Source organism: Cynocephalus volans, chromosome 7 (genome assembly GCF_027409185.1).
Source record: "Cynocephalus volans isolate mCynVol1 chromosome 7, mCynVol1.pri, whole genome shotgun sequence".
Taxonomy (NCBI): Eukaryota; Metazoa; Chordata; class Mammalia; order Dermoptera; family Cynocephalidae; genus Cynocephalus; species Cynocephalus volans.
Genome location: NC_084466.1, coordinates 93214179 through 93233944, shown reverse-complemented (window position 1 = coordinate 93233944; position 19766 = coordinate 93214179).

Sequence of the window (19766 nt, the reverse complement as noted above, 5' to 3'; positions counted from 1 at the left end):
CAGATGCTACCCAAGGCGTGAAAGATTGTATGGCAAACTGCAAATCCGCAAGGCATTTTCCAAATCGAGGTTTTGGAAATATTTCTTCTTGGAATTAGGACTACTACTTTGAAGCAGACGAAACCACAATATGTGCATCATTTCGGGAGTGGGAACTTTAAAATTCGTTGCTATTTTATAGCGAAGGCTTCTGTACTCACTTATGTATGCTTGAGTGTTGTTTAGACTTTATGGGTTGTATTTTTAATGTGCCATGTTTTCATTTGGTTATAATCATTCATGGCTTTTCTCTAACCTTATGTATTCATCATAATTAGAAGGTATAAATTCAACATTCCTTCTAGCTCCCATTTATTCACCAGGGCTGGACTAGGGTAAGGCGAGTGAGGCACTCACCTCGAAAACCCATTTAAGTGGGTGCCAAAAATCTCAGTAATCAAGATAAATAATATTTAAATGCAATACTTTAGAAATCCAAAAATAATGCAGAGAATTTATGATGAACAAAATATCACATGTTAAATAAGAACATTTCCTTCTGCCCCAGTTTTCATCTGATCTGGCTCAGCGTAGCGCTGTATTCACCCGTCCAGTTTTGTCCTTAAAAACATCGAAGCCAGCAAGCCCACATTCTATGTCCCATGTCCCATGCCCCATACTTCATCCATACTTGTGTGCTAAAAATACCAGCATGTTTTCTTGGTAATCTTTCAGATGTCCCCCCTTTTCCTTCTCGTTTCCAACTTGTAATATCTGTTCTTGTCGCTCTGACTCTACCCTATATTCCTTGTCATATGTGTGACTTTACTGCCACTTCCAATTGCCATTCATTCTCATTAGATTTTAGTAATTTTTCAGACATTTCACCTGGCTTATTGGATCTTGATATTACTACCCAGACGTTTACTTTCCTCAATCTTTTGATGTCCCCAGGTGCCTTGGATAAGAAATTCTATGTCAGGCCACTGTAATCTCAACCTTGAGAAGGTCACACCCCTTGGGGAAGAAGGGGGGGATTTGGATATCTTTTATTAGATGTATATTTAAAAATCCTTGGACCCATCAACACTCAACACTAGTTTAATTTAAAACTGGAAATCCTGAACTGTGGCTCATAGCAGTTTCATTAGTGATGGCAGTGACATCTGTGATGGTGTCTCTTATCCTTGCACTTTCCCCATTTAGCTATTAAAGCAATTCCCGGTGGTTTTTTTTTTTTTTTTTTTTTTGGGGGGGGGGGTTCTAGTGATTTTTATTTTCTTGTTCTCAAATTTTCTGTAACAAACATTTTCATAGATGCTAAAGGGCATTTCTTTTTTTTTTTTTTTTTTTTTTTTTTTTTTTTTTTTTTTTTACAAAAGTACCCAAAGGAACTTAAAAACATGAGATAGGAAAAGTTTTTCTTTCTTTTTTTTTTTTTAAATTTCATTTTGTCGATATACATTGTGGCTGATTATTGCTCCCCATCACCAAATCCTTCCGCCCTTCTCCCTCCCCCACTCCCCCCCAACAATGTCCTTTCTGTTTGCTTGTCGTATCAACTTCAAATAATTGTGGTTGTTATATCTTCTTCCCCCCTCCCCCGGGTTTGTGTGTGTGTGTGTGTGTGTGTGTGTGTGTGTGTGTGAATTTATATATTAATTTTTAGCTCCCACCAATAAGTGAGAACATGTGGTATTTCTCTTTCTGTGCCTGACTTGTTTCACTTAATATAATTCTCTCAAGGTCCATCCATGTTGTTGCAAATGGCAGTATTTCATTCGTTTTTATAGCTGAGTAGTATTCCATTGTGTAGATGTACCACATTTTCCGTATCCACTCATCTGATGATGGGCATTTGGGCTGGTTCCAACTCTTGGCTATTGTAAAGAGTGCTGCGATAAACATTGGGAAACAGGTATACCTTCGACTTGATGATTTCCATTGCTCTGGGTATATTCCCAGCAGTGGGATAGCTGGGTCGTATGGTAGATCTATCTGCAATTGTTTGAGGAACCTCCATACCATTTTCCATAGAGGCTGCACCATTTTGCAGTCCCACCAACAATGTATGAGAGTTCCTTTTTCTCCGCAGCCTCGCCAGCATTTATCGTTCACAGTCTTTTGGATTTTAGCCATCCTAACTGGAGTTAGATGGTATCTCAATGTGGTTTTGATTTGCATTTCCCGGATGCTGAGTGATGTTGAGCATTTTTTCATATGTCTGTTGGCCATTTGGATATCTTCCTTAGAGAAATGCCTATTTAGCTCTTTTGCCCATTTTTTAATTGGGTTGCTTGTTTTCTTCTTGTACAGTTGTTTGAGTTCCTTATATATTCTGGATATTAATCCTTTGTCAGATGTATATTTTGCAAATATTTTCTCCCACTCTGTTGGTTGTCTTTTAACTCTGTTAATTGTTTCTTTTGCTGTGCAGAAGCTTTTTAGTTTGATATAATCCCATTTGTTTATTTTTCCTTTGGTTGCCCGTGCTTTTGGGGTCATATTCATGAAGTCTGTGCCCAGTCCTATTTCCTGAAGTGTTTCTCCTATGTTTTCTTGAAGAAGTTTTATTGTTTCAGGGTGTATATTTAAGTCCTTAATCCATTTTGAGTTGATTTTAGTATACGGCGAGAGGTATGGATCTAGTTTCATTCTCCTGCATATGGATATCCAGTTATCCCAGCACCATTTGCTGAAGAGGCAGTCCCTTCGCCAGTGAATAGGCTTGGTGCCTTTGTCAAAGAACAGCTGACAGTAAGTGTGTGGGTTGATTTCTGGATTCTCTATTCTATTCCATTGGTCAGTGTGTCTGTTTTTATGCCAGTACCATACTGTTTTGGTTATTATAGCTTTGTAGTATAGCTTAAAGTCAGGTAGTGTTATGCCTCCGGCTTTATTTTTTTTGCTCAGCATTGCTTTGGCTATGCGTGGTCTTTTATTGTTCCATATAAATGTCTGGATAGTTCTTTCCATTTCTGAGAAAAATGTCTTTGGAATTTTGATGGGGATTGCATTGAATTTGTATATCACTTTGGGTAGTATGGACATTTTCACTATGTTGATTCTTCCAATCCAAGAGCATGGGATATCTTTCCATCTTCTTGTATCCTCTCTAATTTCTCTCAGCAGTGGTTTGTAGTTCTCATTATAGAGATTTTTCACCTCCTTGGTTAACTCAATTCCTAAGTATTTTATTTTTTTGGTGGCTATTGTAAATGGGCAGGCTTTCTTGATTTCTCCTTCTGCATGTTCACTATTGGAGAAAAGAAATGCTACTGATTTTTGTGTGTTGATTTTGTATCCTGCTACTGTGCTGAAATCGTTTATCAATTCCAAGAGTTTTTTTGTAGATGTTTTAGGCTGTTCGATATATAGGATCATGTCATCTGCAAACAGGGACAGTTTGACTTCATCTTTTCTAATCTGGATGCCCTTTATTTCCTTCTCTTCTCTGATTGCTCTGGCTAGTACTTCCAACACTATGTTGAATAGGAGTGGTGAGAGTGGGCATCCTTGTCTAGTTCCTGTTCTTAAAGGAAAAGCTTTCAGCTTTTCCCCATTCAGGATGATATTGGCTGTGGGTTTGGCATATATGGCTTTAATTATGTTTAGATACTTTCCCTCTATACCTAACTTATAGAGGGTCTTTGTCATGAATGAGTGCTGAACTTTATCAAATGCTTCTTCAGCATCTATAGAGATGATCATATGGTCCTTGTGTTTGAGTTTATTAATATGGTGTATCACATTTATTGATTTGCATATGTTGAACCAACCTTGCATCCCTGGGATGAATCCCACTTGATCGTGATGAATAATTTTACGTATGTGTTGCTGTATTCTGTTTGCTAGTATTTTAGTGAGGATTTTTGCATCTATATTCATCAAGGATATTGGCCTGTAGTTTTCTTTTTTGGTTATATCTTTACCTGGTTTTCGTATCAGGATGATGTTTGCTTCATAGAATGAGTTTGGGAGATTTGCGTCCGTTTCAATCTTTTGGAATAGTTTGTAAAGAATCGGTGTCAATTCCTCTTTGAATGTTTGGTAAAATTCTGCTGTGAATCCATCTGGTCCTGGGCTTTTCTTTGTTGGGAGCCTTCTGATAACAGCTTCAATCTCCTTTATTGTTATTGGTCTGTTCAAATTTTCTACGTCTTCACGGTTCAGTTTTGGGAGCTTGTGTGTGTCCAGAAATTCATCCATTTCCTCCAGATTTTCAAATTTGTTGGCGTATAGTTGTTTATAGTAGTCTCGAATGATTCCTTGTATTTCAGATGAATCAGTTGTAATATCGCCTTTTTCATTTCTAATTTTGGTTATTTGAGTCTTCTCTCTTCTTTTTTTTGTTAGCCATGCTAATGGTTTGTCAATTTTATTTATCTTTTCAAAAAACCAACTTTTTGATTCGTTGATCTTTTGAATTGTTTTTTGGTTTTCAATTTCATTCAGTTCTGCTCTGATCTTAATGATTTCTTTCCGTCTGCTAACTTTAGGTTTGGATTGTTCTTGTTTTTCTAGTTCTTTAAGGTGAAGTGTTAGGTTGTTCACTTGCCATCTTTCTATTCTTCTGAAGTGAGCGTTTAATGCAATAAAATTTCCACTCAATACTGCTTTTGCAGTATCCCACAGGTTTTGGTATGATGTATCATTGTTTTCATTAGATTCAATAAATTTTTTGATTTCCTGCTTGATTTCTTCTTGGACCCATATGTCATTAAGTAGAATGCTGTTTAATTTCCATGTGTTTGTATAGTTTCCAGAGTTTCGTTTGTTATTAATTTCTAGTTTTAATCCATTGTGGTCTGAGAAGATACATGGGATAATTGCAATTTTTTTGAATTTATTGAGACTTGATTTGTGACCTAATATGTGATCTATCCTGGAGAATGATCCATGTGCTGATGAAAAAAATGAATATTCTGAGGTTGTTGGGTGGAATGTTCTGTAGTTATCTGCCAATTCCAATTGGTCTAGAGTCTTGTTTAGATCTTGTGTTTCTCTACTGATTCTTTGCCTAGATGATCTGTCTAATATTGACAGTGGGGTGTTCAGGTCCCCTGCTCTTATGGTATTAGTGTCTATTTCCTTCTTTAGGCCTAATAGAGGTTGTTTTATAAATCTGGCTGCTCCAACATTGGGTGCATACATATTTATGATTGTTATGTCTTCTTGATGGATCAGTCCTTTTATCATTAAGTAGTGTCCCTCATTGTCTCTTTTTATGGTTTTTAGTTTAAAGTCTATTTTGTCAGATATAAGAATAGCTACTCCAGCTCGTTTTTCTTTTCTGTTTGCATGGTAAATCTTTTTCCATCCTTTCACTCTTAGTCTATGTGAATCTCTATGTGTGAGGTGGGTCTCTTGTAGGCAGCATATAGTTGGGTCCTGCGTTTTGATCCAGTCAGCCAGTCTGTGTCTTTTAATTGGGGAATTTAAGCCTTTTACATTAAGAGTTGTTATTGAAAGGTGTTGATTTATTCCTAGCATTTTATTGGTTGTTTGGTTGTCTTAGGTGTCTTTTGTTCCTTGCTTTCTTATGTACTGTTTGGTTTCTGTGTTTGTTGGTTCCTTAGGTTGTAGATAGTGTTTTTGTTAGCTTGTTTTCTCTTCATGAATGCCATTTTTATTATACTAGCGGGATTAGATTTTTCTTGGGTTTTTATGGCAGTGGTAGTTATTTTTCAGGAACCAAACCCAGTACTCCCTTGAGGATTTCTTGTAAGGGTGGTCGTGTGGTAGTGAACTCCCGCAGTTTTTGTTTGTCTGAGAAATATACTATTTGCCCTTCATTTCGGAAGGATAGCCTTGCAGGGTAGAGTATTCTTGGCTGGCAATCTTTGTCTTTTAGTATTTTGAAAATATCATCCCATTCCTTTCTAGCTTTTAGGGTTTGTGATGAAAAGTCTGATGTTAACCTGATTGGGGCTCCCTTATAGGTGATTTGACGCTTCTCTCTTGCAGCTTTTAAGATTCTCTCTTTGTCTCTGAGTTTTGCCAATTTGACTATGACATGTCTTGGAGAAGGTCTTTTTGGGTTGAATACATTTGGAGATCGTTGAGCTTCCTGGATCTGAAGATCTGTGATTTTTCCTATACCTGGGAAGTTTTCTGCCACTATTTTGTTGAATATGTTTTCAATGGAATCTCCATTTTCCTCCCCTTCTGGAATACCCATGACTCGGATATTTGATTGCTTAAGGTTGTCTGATATCTCTCTCAGATTTTCTTCAATGTCCTTGATTCTTTTTTCTTTCTTTTTGTCTGCTTGTGTTATTTCAAACAGCCCATCTTCAAGTTCAGAGGTTCTCTCTTCAACTTTGACAGCCTGCTGGTTAAACTCTCCGTTGTGTTTTTTATTTCGTTGAATAACTTCTTCAGTTCAGCAAGTTCTGCTACATTTTTTTTCAGGACATTGATTTCCTTGTACATTTCCTCTTTCAGATCCTGTATACTTTTCCTCATTTCATCATGATATCTAGCTGAGTTTTCTTGTATCTCATTCAGTTTCCTTAGAATTATCACTCGAAATTCCTTGTCAGTCATTTCAAGGGCTTCTTGTTCTATAGGATCTAGAGTTTGAGATTTATTAACTTTTGGTGGTGTACTTTCTTGATTTTTTGTATTTCTGGTATCTTTTTTTTTGGTGTTTATTCATTGTGGCAGGGGGTTTCACAGTCCACCAGTTTGAGACTAATGACTAACTAGGATGTTGCTGTGGTTGCCAATTTGGTATGGCTCCCTCCGTGACTGCTCAGTTGGCCTCTAGTGCCTTGTGTGTGTGGTTGCCTCGGGTCTTGGGCTTCTCCGGGGGCCACCTTTCTGGTCAGCTTGGACTCTGCTGGGCTGGTGGATCATGTACCACAGGGTGTGTGATGTCTGTTGAGCTTTCACTTCCTGTGCAGGACTTCTCCCTGTTCCGTGTGCTCTGGCCCAGGCTGTTAGATCGTGCAGTGGCGACCCCACCGGGTGTGTGGTTTCTGTCGAGTCTCCGCCTCCCTGGCCGCACGTCTCCCCCCTCTGTGCACACTGTGCTGGGCTGGGGCGTGTCTTCTGCACCCCTCGTCTATCAGCTGGGCCTTCAAGACCCTGCTCGGCACCGCCTCGCCCAGGAAGTCTACCAGGTTTCTGCTAGGCACAGACGACCGGTCTCTCTGGGTGCCTTTGTAGCACTATGTAGATCTTTCTCGGGTCTTGTTCACCTTTGTATCCCCCCAGTATAAACCGAGACTAGTGCCCACCTGCAGCCTGCTCTCTGGCAGGTTCAAGTGGACCTGGGAACTCTCCTACCACACTATTCCCAACCAGAAATTCGTTAGGCTTTTTTCCAAACTGGTGGCCGCAGAGATGGTATCTGCCTCCCAGTAACAGGGAGTTTACCTGGGGCCGGAGTCCAGGGTGTGGTGGAGTGACAGTCGGCCCGCCCGTACTTGCTTGCCCTCCCGACACTGGTCGGGGATGCCCCCTGCCACTAGCCCCGCCAGAGAACCGTGGAGGGAGTGGGAGCCGAGGCCGGTCCGCAGGCTTCGGAAAGCCCCGCGCCAGGCCAAGCAAGTGGGAGGGCTCAGTGATGGCCGAGCGGGGCGGAGCTGCCCGCAGCAGGGAAAATGGAGGCAGCAGCGGGGCGGTGAGTGGCCTGGTGGTGCAGGCGGAAGCCGCGTGGTCATCCGCCCCCCGAACAGAGCTGTCCCAGGGGGTCACTCACAGTGCTGTGCCAGGTCGGGTGCTCGCTCTCTGTCTCTGGTTTGCCGCCTTTCCCGTTCTCGGCCGCTGCCGCCTCGGGCTGTTCAGTCGCGGCGCGGCTCAGGCGCTCCCAGGAATCTTCTTTAATGCCGGCCTGAAACCTCGAATCCTGAATAGGGCAGCTGGCCGCCTTCAGCGCGGCCCTGGCCTCCGGGATCCTGTCTGCATCCACAGCAGCCCTGGCGCCGTGTTCCCTGTTTAGAGACTCGCTTTTGCAGCTAAGAAACAGTTCTTTTCCTGCTCCACACTTCAAAGCTGTTGCCTGTAAATGAGGCAGCCTTTCCTGCCAGGGGTAAAGTGGCGGTCACCCCCCCACGACCGGCCAGCAGCAGCAGTCCTCCCTTAAGAGATGGCGAGAGGAAGGTCCACAAGTTTCCCGGCTGCCTGAGGCCCAGTGGCCACCTTTTCCACCTCAGCTACTCCGCGCCAGCCGCCGCAGCCGCCGCCATCTTGACTCCTACCAGCCTAAAGGGCATTTCTTAAGCCCTGAATCATGGCCCTGTACCGAGCAGTCCCCAAGAAGACTAGGAAGAGTTGTGCTCTGCCACCGGCAATTGCTGTCCTGTTCTCCCCACGTTTCTCCTTCTGTCCCCAGCTCATGTGTTTGCTTGCTTATTTCACCTTCATGTCTTCTTCCTCCCCAGGTGACCAATTCCCGGTGGTTTTTAATTCTTCTGTTAGACATTGTTTTCTTCTTCTATACAGTTTGGCAGAAACTGAGAAATACTATAGCCTTCTGATCATCAGTGCCTGCGTATGAAAAGAATGAACCCCCATATTTGCTTCCCGCCGTAATTATAAAGCACTGTTTTTCCCCACCTAAGGAGAACTGGGGACAAGAGTGTGTATGTACATATATATATCTATGTGTGCATATATGCATTTATGTATGTGTGTGTTTTAAAAATAGTCTTTATTTTTTAGAGCAGTTTTAGGTTCACAGCAAAATCGAGTAGAAGGTACAGAGATTTCCCATATCCTTTCTTTCGTACAAACGGATGCCTATGTCTATGCAATGTCCTGTACCTCCTTTTTTCATTTATCTTCTAAAGAACAAAGGTAAATGGAATAATATTGCTAAAAGATATACATATATGTCTATCACTGTAGGCTCAAGTACATATAAAACAACTGGTAAAACCATGTGGAGAAAAAGGAAAATAAGCAATTTTAGTTGGAAATGAGTAGACATTTATTAAGCGTATTTCAAAATCTTAGGGAAGTTTTAAACTTTAATGACTCTCAAAGTTTAAATGGAAATAATTTGAGATAAGGGAAAAAAAGTTTAAATGCTACAAAATTACAAAAATATCATTTGGTTGTGTAATTACTTAGATTGCTCTTTCATTTATTTACTGTTGTGGGTTTGAAAAGTAAGTTTTTAATTTTAATTTACTTAGATCCCATGGTTTCTGCATGTCACTTTCTCATAGGATGGCTGAGTAGAAGAAAACCTCTTGCCGGGGCACCCAGGACACGTGATCTGTCTTCAGTAGCCTTTTCCTCATGGGGGTCACATCCAAACTGTCTGTCATGTGTTCATCAAAACAGGCCAGGATTATAAATGCAATTTTTTTCTATCACTGAGCAGCAGCTGAGCAAAGTTTTTATGAAGTTTAAAAATCGACTAGACTGATGTGTAGCAGAAGATGGTGCTTATGTTGAATTTTAATAAGAAACACATCAATATTTTAAAATATAAATTAACTTTTCAAATATTGTTAATGTAAGTTAGTAGCACTTAAACTTTTGAAATGATCAAAGCTTAAAACTGAACTTAGACTCTTGGGACTCCCTGAATAATCTGGAAACTAAATCTTGACTTTAATGTGTGAGCAAGTATCTTCTGCGAGTCTGCAGTTTACCTTTTAACTTTATTTATTGTCTTTTGGGGGGATATTTACAATACGATGTGATCAGATTTCTTGATATTTATGACATATGTGTGGGGAAGATGCAGGGACTGTGATGTGTCTTAGGAAATTCTTTAATACCTTGAAATGATAAAGTGATTCAATATTTTCTTCTAAATGCTGTAAAATTTTGCCTTGCATATTTAAGTGTTTGATCCATCTGGAATTTACTGCATGGTGATGTGATACAGGGATAGAATTAAATTTTTGACTATGTGGCTGGCCTGTCGTTCTACTTCAGAACTTTTCTCTCCTGCTGTGGATTGATTGATCTGTGCCCCCCAAAGTTCATATATTAGAAGCTTAATCCCCACTGTAAATATTGAGGGTGGGAAATCCTATTATGGTAATTGAAAGGTGGAGCCTTGAAGAGGTGATTAGATTATAGGACCATGCAGTAGTGAGTGGATTAAAAATGGTGGTCAGAGGCATGGTTCTGAGGGCTTTAAAAGGGGAGCACATGAGAGGTTAGTCTCTCTCTGGGCTGCCATGTCTGTCATGTGAGACCCCTGGGTCACTATTGCTACCAAGACCTTCACCAGATGTGTTCCCTGGGCTTTGGACTTCCCAGCCTCAGAAACTGCAAGCAATAAATTTTGTTTTTCTTTATAAATTACCCAGTTCCAGGTAGTTTGTTATAGGCAACAGAAATGGACTAATACATCTCCTTTTCAAAGCCATCTCTGTCGTTAAGTTTGTGCATATATGTGAAATTATTTCTAGACTTCCTGTTTTATTGTTTGCATACTCGCCTTTTCTTCTGTCAATATGACCCTATTCTAACTGCTATAGCTGTATCATTTTCTTCCTTCCTCCTTCCCTTCCTCCTTTCCTCTTTCTTTCCCTCCTTCCTTCCTTTCTTTAACTTTATTGAGGTATGATTTACATACAATAAACCAATAAATGCCCTCATAAGTTTAGAGTTGAATATAACCACAACTCCAATCAAGACATAAAACATCCCCATCACCCCTAAAGTTCTTTTACGTTCCTTTACAGTCAGACCCCCCAGCCCTAGTCAACAACTGATTTATTTCTGTCACTACAGGTTAGCTTTGCATCTTCATGAAATTCATATAAATGGAGTCATATAGCATGTACTTTTCTGTGTCTGGTTTCATTTGCTCAGTGTTGTATTTCTGAGATTTATCCAGATTACTGTTTGGTTTTGTTGTTGTTGTTGTTGTTTTTATAATTACTGAATGGAATTCCAGTGTATGAAGATACCACACTTTGTTTATTCACTTTTCTTTGTGGACATTTGCCCTTTTTTCAGTGTGGGGGTATTTTTGTTGTTATTGCTGTGGTACTATACACTTACCATAAAATTTACCGTTTTAACAGTTTTTAAGTGTATGATTCAATGGCATTAAGTACATTCACAGTGTTGTGTAACCCTCATAACCATCCATCTCCAGAAGTTTTTCATCATCCTAAAGAGAAACCTCAGAGCCCTAAACAGTAACACCCTCCTTCTGCTTTCCTCCAGCCCCAGGTAACCTTTATTATCTTTTCTGTCACGGTGGATTTGCCTACTCTTGATGCCTCATATAAGTAGAATGAGACATTTATTCTTTTGACTGGCTTATCTCACTTAGCTTAATATTTTCAAGGTTCATGCACGGTGTAGCATGTATAGGTGTTTCATTCCTTTTTAGAGATGAATAACATTCCATTATACATATGTACCACATCCTGTTTATCCATTCATCCATCAGTGGACATGGGGGTTGCTTCCACCTTTTGGTTGTTGTGAATAATGCTGCTGTGAGTGCTGATGTCCAAGAATCTGTTTGAGTCCCTGCTTTCAATTCTGTTGGGTATATACCTAGCTGTAGAATTGCTGGATCATAAGGTAATTCTGTTTAGTTTTTTAAAGATCTACCGTACTGCTTTTCACAGTAGCTGTACCATTGTCCACCACAATATGTGAGGGTGCCAATTTCTGGGTTTTTTGGTTTTGTTTATAATAGTCTTCCTTATCAGTGTGAAGTAGTATCTCATTATGGTATTGATTTGCATTTCCTTAATGGCTAGTGATGTTGAGCATATTTTTATTTGCTTGTTATCACTCTGTATTTTCTTTGGGAAAATGTTTATTCAAGTCCTTTGCCCATTTTTGAATTGGGTTGTTTTATTTTTTTTGAGTTGTAGGAGTTCTTTAAATATTATGGATATTAATCCCTTAGATATATGAGTTACAGATATTTTCTAACATTCTGTGGGTTGCCTTTTTATTATTTTGATAGAGTTCTTTGATTCACAAAAGTTTTAAATTTTGACGAAGTCCAATTTATCTATTTTTGTTGTTGTTGTTGCCTGTGCTTTTGGTGTCATCTCCAAGAAATCATCGAGAGATCCAATGCCATGATGAATTTCCCCTAGTGTTTTCTTTCAGGGGGTTTATAGTTTTAGCTCTTTGTTTCAGCCTTTGATCCATTTTGGGTTAATTTTCGTATATAGTGTAGAGTAAGGGTCCGGCTTCATCTTTTCTCATTTGAATACCCACATTTCCCTGCACCAGTTGTTGAAAAGACTGTTCTTTCTCCATTAAATGCTTTGGTAACCCTTACTGAAAATCAATTGACCATACATGTGAAGGTTTACTTCCGGGTTCTCTATTACTTTTGCTGGGGTACACATTTGTCCTCATGCCAGTGCCAGATTGTTTTGATTATTATAGTTTGAGGTATTTTGAATGAAGCTGCTATGAATATTATTGTTCTTGTCTGTTTGTGGACATATATTTCTACTATGTTGGGGTAAATACTTAGCTGTGGAACTGCTGGGTTATTTGCTAAGTGTATGTTTAACTGCATTTGAAAACTTCCAACTTATTTCCAGAGAGGTCGTAGCATTGTACACTCCCAACAGCAACGTGCAGAGTTCCAGCTGCTCATCCATGCCAATCCTCAGTGTTATCAGTCTTTCTAAATTTTAGCCACTTTATCATGAATGTAGTGTCATAGTATTGTGATTTTTATTTGAATATCCTTGATGATAAGTATTTTGGGGTATGTATTTATGGGTTTATTGGACATTCAAATATCTTCTTTTGTGAAGTGTCTGTTCAAATCTTTTACTCACTTTTAATTGGTACGTGTGTCTTCTTAATGATTGTGTTATAAGAATTCTTTATAGGGCCGGCCCTGTGGCGCACTCGGGAGAGTGCGGCGCTTGGGAGCGCAGCGGTGCTCCCGCCGCGGGTTCGGATCCTATATAGGAATGGTTGGTGCACTCACTGGCTGAGCGCGGTTTGGGCGACACCAAGCCAAGGGTTGTGATCCCCTTACTGGTCACAAAAAGACAAAAAAAAAAAAAAAAAAGAATTCTTTATATATTCTTTTTTAAAAACTTTTAAAATTTATTATTAATGTATTCATTCTTACATATCATGGTATTTCTTTATGCCCTTTGCCTGACCTGTCACTTCCCAACCCCTCTCCTCCCCTATCTCTAGTGTCCTTAGGCTCATTCTCTCCTTCTGAAAGTTCAATCTATTGTTGTGGGCTTTTCTTTCTGTCTTCCCTTCATTCCTTCCTTCTTCCCTCCCTCCCTCCTTCCCTTCCTTTCTTCCTTCCTAGCAGCCAGTTATGGGTGAGAACATGTGGTATTTCTGTTTCTTTGTCTGGCTTATTTCACTTAATATAATTTTCTCCAGACTCTTCCATGTTGTTTTTCTTGGTCTTTTTAACAATGGCCAGTCTAACTGGGGGGAGATATCTCAATGTGGTTTTGATTTGCATTTCTCTGATGACTAGTGATGCTGAGCATGTTTTCATGTACCTCTTGGCCATTTGTTTGTCTTCCTTTGAAAAGTGTCTATTCATCTCCTTTGCCCACTTTTTAATTAGATTATTTGGGGTTTTTTTTATTGTATAGTTGTTTGAGTTCTTTGTATATTCTGGATATCAATCCCTTGTTGGATATATAGTTTGCAAATATTTTCTCCCATTGTGTAGGTTGTCTTTCTGCTCCGTTGATTGTTTCCTTTGCTATGCAAAAGCTCTTTAGTTTGATATAGTCCCATTTATTTATTTTTTTCTTTTGTTGTTTGTGCTTTTTGAGCTTTTAGTCATAAAATCTTTGCCCAGTCCTACTACCTGGAGTGTTTCCTGTATATTTTCCTTTAGTAATTTTACAGTTTCAGGTCTCATATTTAAGTCTTTAATCCATTTTGAGTTGATTTTGGTTTATGGTGAGGGGTACAGGTCCAGGTTTCATTTTTCTGCATATGGATGTCCAATTTTCCCAGCACCATTAATTGAAGATGCTGTCTTTTCTCCAACGTATGTTCTTGCTGCCTTTGTCAAAGATCAGTTGGCTGTAAATATCTAGGTTAATTCCCAGGTTTTCTATTCTGTCCCACTGATCCAAGTATCTATTTTTATGCCAGTACCATGCTGTTTTGACTACAATAGCTTTGTAATGTAATTTGAAGTCAGGTAGTGTTATGCCTCTGGCTTTATGTTTTTGCTTAGGATTGCTTTGGCTAATCAGGGTCTTATTCTTAATACAAGTCTAAGTCAGATATATGTATTGCAAATATTTTCTCCCAATGACTGGCTTGCCTTTTAATTTCTTAACATGTCTTTCAAAAATCTCATTATTTTTCACCCATTTGGGAACTTTTTCTTTTTTTTAAAAGAGTTCTTAATTTAAAATAATTTCAGATTTACAACAAAGTTGCCAAAGAATAGTGCAGAGGGTTTCTGTATACATTTTATCTAGCTTCCCCAAATGTTAACATCTTATTTTTATTTTTAGGTTTATTTTTAGTAGATGACAACTTAATTTTATTAAAAGTAAAACATTTTTTTAACTTTTATTTATTTATTTATTTATTATTAATTTTTTAAAGAATTTTATTTATTTATTTTTATTTGTGTTTTTTTTTTAACTTTTATTTTGTCGATATACATTGTGGTTGATTATTGTTGCCCCTTACCAAAACCTCCCTCCCTCCTCCCTCTCCTCCCTCCCTCCCAACAATGTCCTTTCTGTTTGCTTGTCGTATCAACTTCAGGTAATTGTTGTTGTTATATCTTCTTCCCAACCCCCCTGGTATATTTTTTGTGAGTGTGTGTGTGTGAATTTATATATTAATTTTTACCTCCCACCAATAACTGAGAACATGTGGTATTTCTCTTTCTGTGCCTGACTTGTTTCACTTAATATAATTCTCTCAAGGTCCATCCACGTTGTTGCAAACGGCAGTATTTCATTCTTTATTATACCTGAGTAGTATTCCATTGTGTAGATGTACCACATTTTCCGTATCCACTCATACGATGATGGACATTTGGGCTGGTTCCAACTCTTGGCTATTGTAAAGAGTGCTCCAATGACCTTGGGGAACAGGTATACCTTTGACTTGATGATTTCCATTGCTCTGGGTATATTCCCAGCAGTGGGATAGCTGGGTCGTATGGTAGATCTATCTGCAATTGTTTGAGGGACCTCCATACCATTTTCCATAGAGGCTGCACCATTTTGCAGTCCCACCAGCAATGTATGAGAGTTCCTTTTTCTCTGCAAACTCGCCAGCATTTATCATTCAGAGTCTTTTGGATTTTAGCCATCCTAACTGGGGTGAGATGGTATCTCAGTGTGGTTTTTTTTTTTTTTTTAAATTTTATTTTGTCGATATACATTGTGGCTCATTATTGCTCCCCATCACCAAAACCTCCCTCCCTTCTCCCTCCCACCCTCGCCCCCCAATAATGTCCTTTCTGTTTGCTTGTCGTATCAACTTCAAGTAGTTGTGGTTGTTATATCTTCTCCCCCCCACCCCGGTATTGTGTGTGTGTGTGTGTGTGTGTGTGTGTGTGTGTGTGTGTGTGTGTGTGTGTGTGTGTGTGTGTGTGCGCATTTATATATTAATTTTTAGCTCCCACCAATAAGTGAGAACATGTGGTATTTCTCTTTCTGTGCCTGACTCATTTCACTTAATATAATTCTCTCAAGGTCCATCCATGTTGTTGCAAATGGCAGTATTTCATTCGTTTTTATAGCTGAGTAGTATTCCATTGTGTAGATGTACCACATTTTCCGTATCCACTCATCTGATGATGGACATTTGGGCTGGTTCCAACTCTTGGCTATTGTAAAGAGTGCTGCCATGAACATTGGGGAACAGGTATACCTTCGACTTGATGATTTCCATTCCTCTGGGTATATTCCCAACAGTGGGATAGCTGGGTTGTATGGTAGATCTATCTGCAATTGTTTGAGGAACGTCCATACCATTTTCCATAGAGGCTGCACCATTTTGCAGTCCCACCAACAATGTATGAGAGTTCCTTTTTCTCCGCAATCTCGCCAGCATTTATCGTTCACAGTCTTTTGGATTTTAGCCATCCTAACTGGGGTTAGATGGTATCTCAATGTGGTTTTGATTTGCATTTCCCGGATGCTGAGTGATGTTGAGCATTTTTTCATATGTCTGTTGGCCATTTGTATATCTTCCTTAGAGAAATGCGTACTTAGCTCTTTTGCCCATTTTTTAATTGGGTTGCTTGTTTTTTTCTTGTAAAGTTGTTTGAGTTCCTTATATATTCTGGATATTAATCCTTTGTCAGATGTATATTTTGCAAATATTTTCTCCCACTCTGTTGTTTGTCTTTTAACTCTGTTAATTGTTTCTTTTGCTGTGCAGAAGCTTTTTAGTTTGATATAATCCCATTTGTTTATTTTTCCTTTGGTTGCCTGTGCTTTTGGAGTCGTATTCATGAATTCTGTGTCCAGTCCTATTTCCTGAAGTGTTTCTCCTATGTTTTCTTTAAGAAGTTTTATTGTTTCTGGGTGTATATTTAAATCCTTAATCCATTTTGAGTTGATTTTAGTATATGGTGAGAGGTATGGGTCTAGTTTCATTCTCCTGCATATGGATATCCAGTTATTCCAGCACCATTTGCTGAAGAGGCAGTCCCTTCCCCAGTGAATAGGCTTGGTGCCTTTGTCAAAGATCAGATGGCAGTAAGTGTGTGGGTTGATTTCTAGATTCTCTATTCTATTCCATTAAGTGTGTGGGTTGATTTCTGGATTCTCTATTCTATTCCATTGATCAGTGTGTCTGTCTTTGTGCCTGTACCATACTGTTGTGGTTATTATAGCTTTTTAGTGTAGTTTAAACTTAGGTAGGGTTTTGCTCAGCATTGCTTTGGCTATGCATGGTATTTTATTATTCCATATAAATGTCTGGATAGTTCTTTCCATTTCTGAGAAAAATGTCTTTGGAATTTTGATGGGGATTGCATTGAATTTGTATATCACTTTGGGTAGTATGGACATTTTCACTATGTTGATTCCTCCAATCCAAGAGCATGGGATAACTTTCCATCTTCTTGTATCCTCTCTAATTTCTCTCAGCAGTGGTTTGTAGTTCTCATTATAGAGATTTTTCACATCCCTGGTTAACTCAATTCCCAAGTATTCTATTTTTTTGGTGGCTATTGTAAATGGGCAGGCTTTGTTGATTTCTCTTTCTGAATGTTCACTATTGGAGAAAAGAAATGCTACTGATTTTTTTGTGTTGATTTTTTTATCCTGCTACTGTACTGAAATCATTTATCAATTCCAAGAGTTTTTTTGTAGAGGTTTTAGGCTGTTCGATATATAGGATCATGTCATCTGCAAACACGGACAGTTTGACTTCATCTTTTCCAATCTGGATGCCCTTTATTTCCTTCTCTTCTCTGATTGCTCTGGCTAGTACTTCCAGCACTATGTTGAATAGGAGTGGTGAGAGTGGGCATCCTTGTCTAGTTCCTGTTCTTAAAGGAAAAGCTTTCAGCTTTTCCCCATTCAGGGTGATATTGGCAGTGGGTTTGGCATATATGCCTTTAATTATGTTGAGATACTTTCCCTCTATACCTAACTTATAGAGGGTCTTTGTCATAAATGAGTGCTGGACTTTATCAAATGCTTTTTCAGCATCTATAGAGATAATCATATGGTCCTTCTGTTTGACTTTATTAATATAGTGTATCACATTTATTGATTTGCGTATGTTGAACCAACCTTGCATCCCTGGGATGAATCCCACTTCATTGTGGTGAATAATTTTACGTTTGTGTTGCTGTATTCTGTTTGCTAGTATTTTAGTGAGGATTTTTGCATCTATATTCATCAAGGATATCGGCCTGTAGTTTTCTTTTTTGGTTATATCTTTACCTGGTTTTGGTATCAGGATGATGTTTGCTTCATAGAATGAGTTTGGGAGATTTGCGTCCGTTTCAATCTTTTGGAATAGTTTGTAAAGAATCGGTGTCAATTCCTCTTTGAATGTTTGGTAAAATTCTGCTGTGAATCCATCTGGTCCTGGGCTTTTCTTTGTTGGGAGCCTTCTGATAATAGCTTCAATCTCCTTCATTGTTATTGGTCTGTTCAAATTTTCTACGTCTTCATGGTTCAGTTTTGGGTGCTTGTGTGTGTCCAGAAATTTATCCATTTCCTCCAGATTTTCAAATTTATTGGCGTATAGTGGATTATAGTATTCTCAAATGATTCCTTGTATTTGAGATGAATCAGTTGTAATATCGCCTTTTTCATTTCTAGTTTTTGTTATTTGAATCTTCTCTCTTCTTTTTTTAGTTAGCCATGCTAATGGTTTGTCATTTTTATTTATCTTTTCAAAAAACCAACTTTTCGATTCACTGATCTTTTGTATTGTTTTTTGGGTTTCAATTTCATTCAGTTCTGCTCTGATCTTAATGATTTCTTTCCGTCTGCTAACTTTAGGTTTGGATTGTTCTTGTTTTTCTAGTTCTTTAAGGTGAAGTGTTAGGTTGTTCACTTGCCATCTTTCCATTCTTCTGAGGTGAGCATTTAAAGCAAGAAATTTCCCCCTTAATACTGCTTTTGCTGTATCCCACAGGTTTTGGTATGATGTATCATTGTTTTCATTAGTTTCAATAAATTTTTTGATTTCCTGCTTGATTTCTTCTTGGACCCCTATGTCATTAAGTAGAATGCTGTTTAATTTCCATGTGTTTGTATAGTTTCCAGAGTTTCGTTTGTTATTAATTTCTAGTTTTAATCCATTGTGGTCTGAGAAGATACATGGGATAATTGCAATTTTTTTGAATTTATTGAGACTTGATTTGTGACCTAATATGTGATCTATCCTGGAGAATGATCCATGTGCTGATGAGGAGAATGAATATTCTGAGGTTGTTGGGTGGAATGTTCTGTAGATATCTGCCAATTACAATTGGTCTCAAGTCTTGTTTAGATCTTGTGTTTCTCTACTGATTCTTTGCCTAGATGATCTGTCTAATATTGACAGTGGGGTGTTCAGGTCCCCTGCTCTTATGGTATTAGTGTCTATTTCCTTCTTTAGGCCTAATAGAGGTTGTTTTATAAATCTGGCTGCTCCAACATTGGGTGTGTACATATTTATGATTGTTATGTGTTCTTGATGGATCAGTCCTTTTATCATTATGTAGTGTCCCTCATTGTCTCTTTTTATGGTTTTTAGTTTAAAGTCTATTTTGTCAGATATAAGAATAGCTACTCCAGCACGTTTTTGTTTTCTGTTTGCATGGTAAATCTTTTTCCATCCTTTCACTCTTGGTCTATGTGAATCTCTATGTGTGAGGTGGTTCTCTTGTAGGCAGCATATAGTTGGGTCCTCCTTTTTAATCCGGTCAACCAGTCTGTGTCTATTGATTGGGGAATTTAAGCCTTTTACATTAAGAGTTGTTATTGAAAGGTGTTGATTTATTCCTAGCATTTTATTGGTTGTTTGGTTGTCTTAGGTGTCTTTTGTTCCTTGCTTTCTGATTTACTGTTAGGTTTCTGTGTTTGTTGGTTCCTTGGTTTGTAGATAGCCCTTTTGTTTGTTTGTTTTCTCTTCACGAATGCCATTTTTATTATACTAGTGGGTTTTGATTTTTCTTGGGTTTTTATGGCAGTGGTAGTTATTTTTCAGGAACCAAACCCAGTAGTCCATTGAGGATTTCTTGTAAGGGTGGTCGTGTTGTAGTGAACTCCCGCAGTTTTTGTTTGTCTGAGAAATATACTATTTGCCCTTCATTTCGGAAGGATAGCCTTGCAGGGTAGAGTATTCTTGGCTGGCAATCTTTGTCTTTTAGTATTTTGAATATATCATCCCATTCCTTTCTA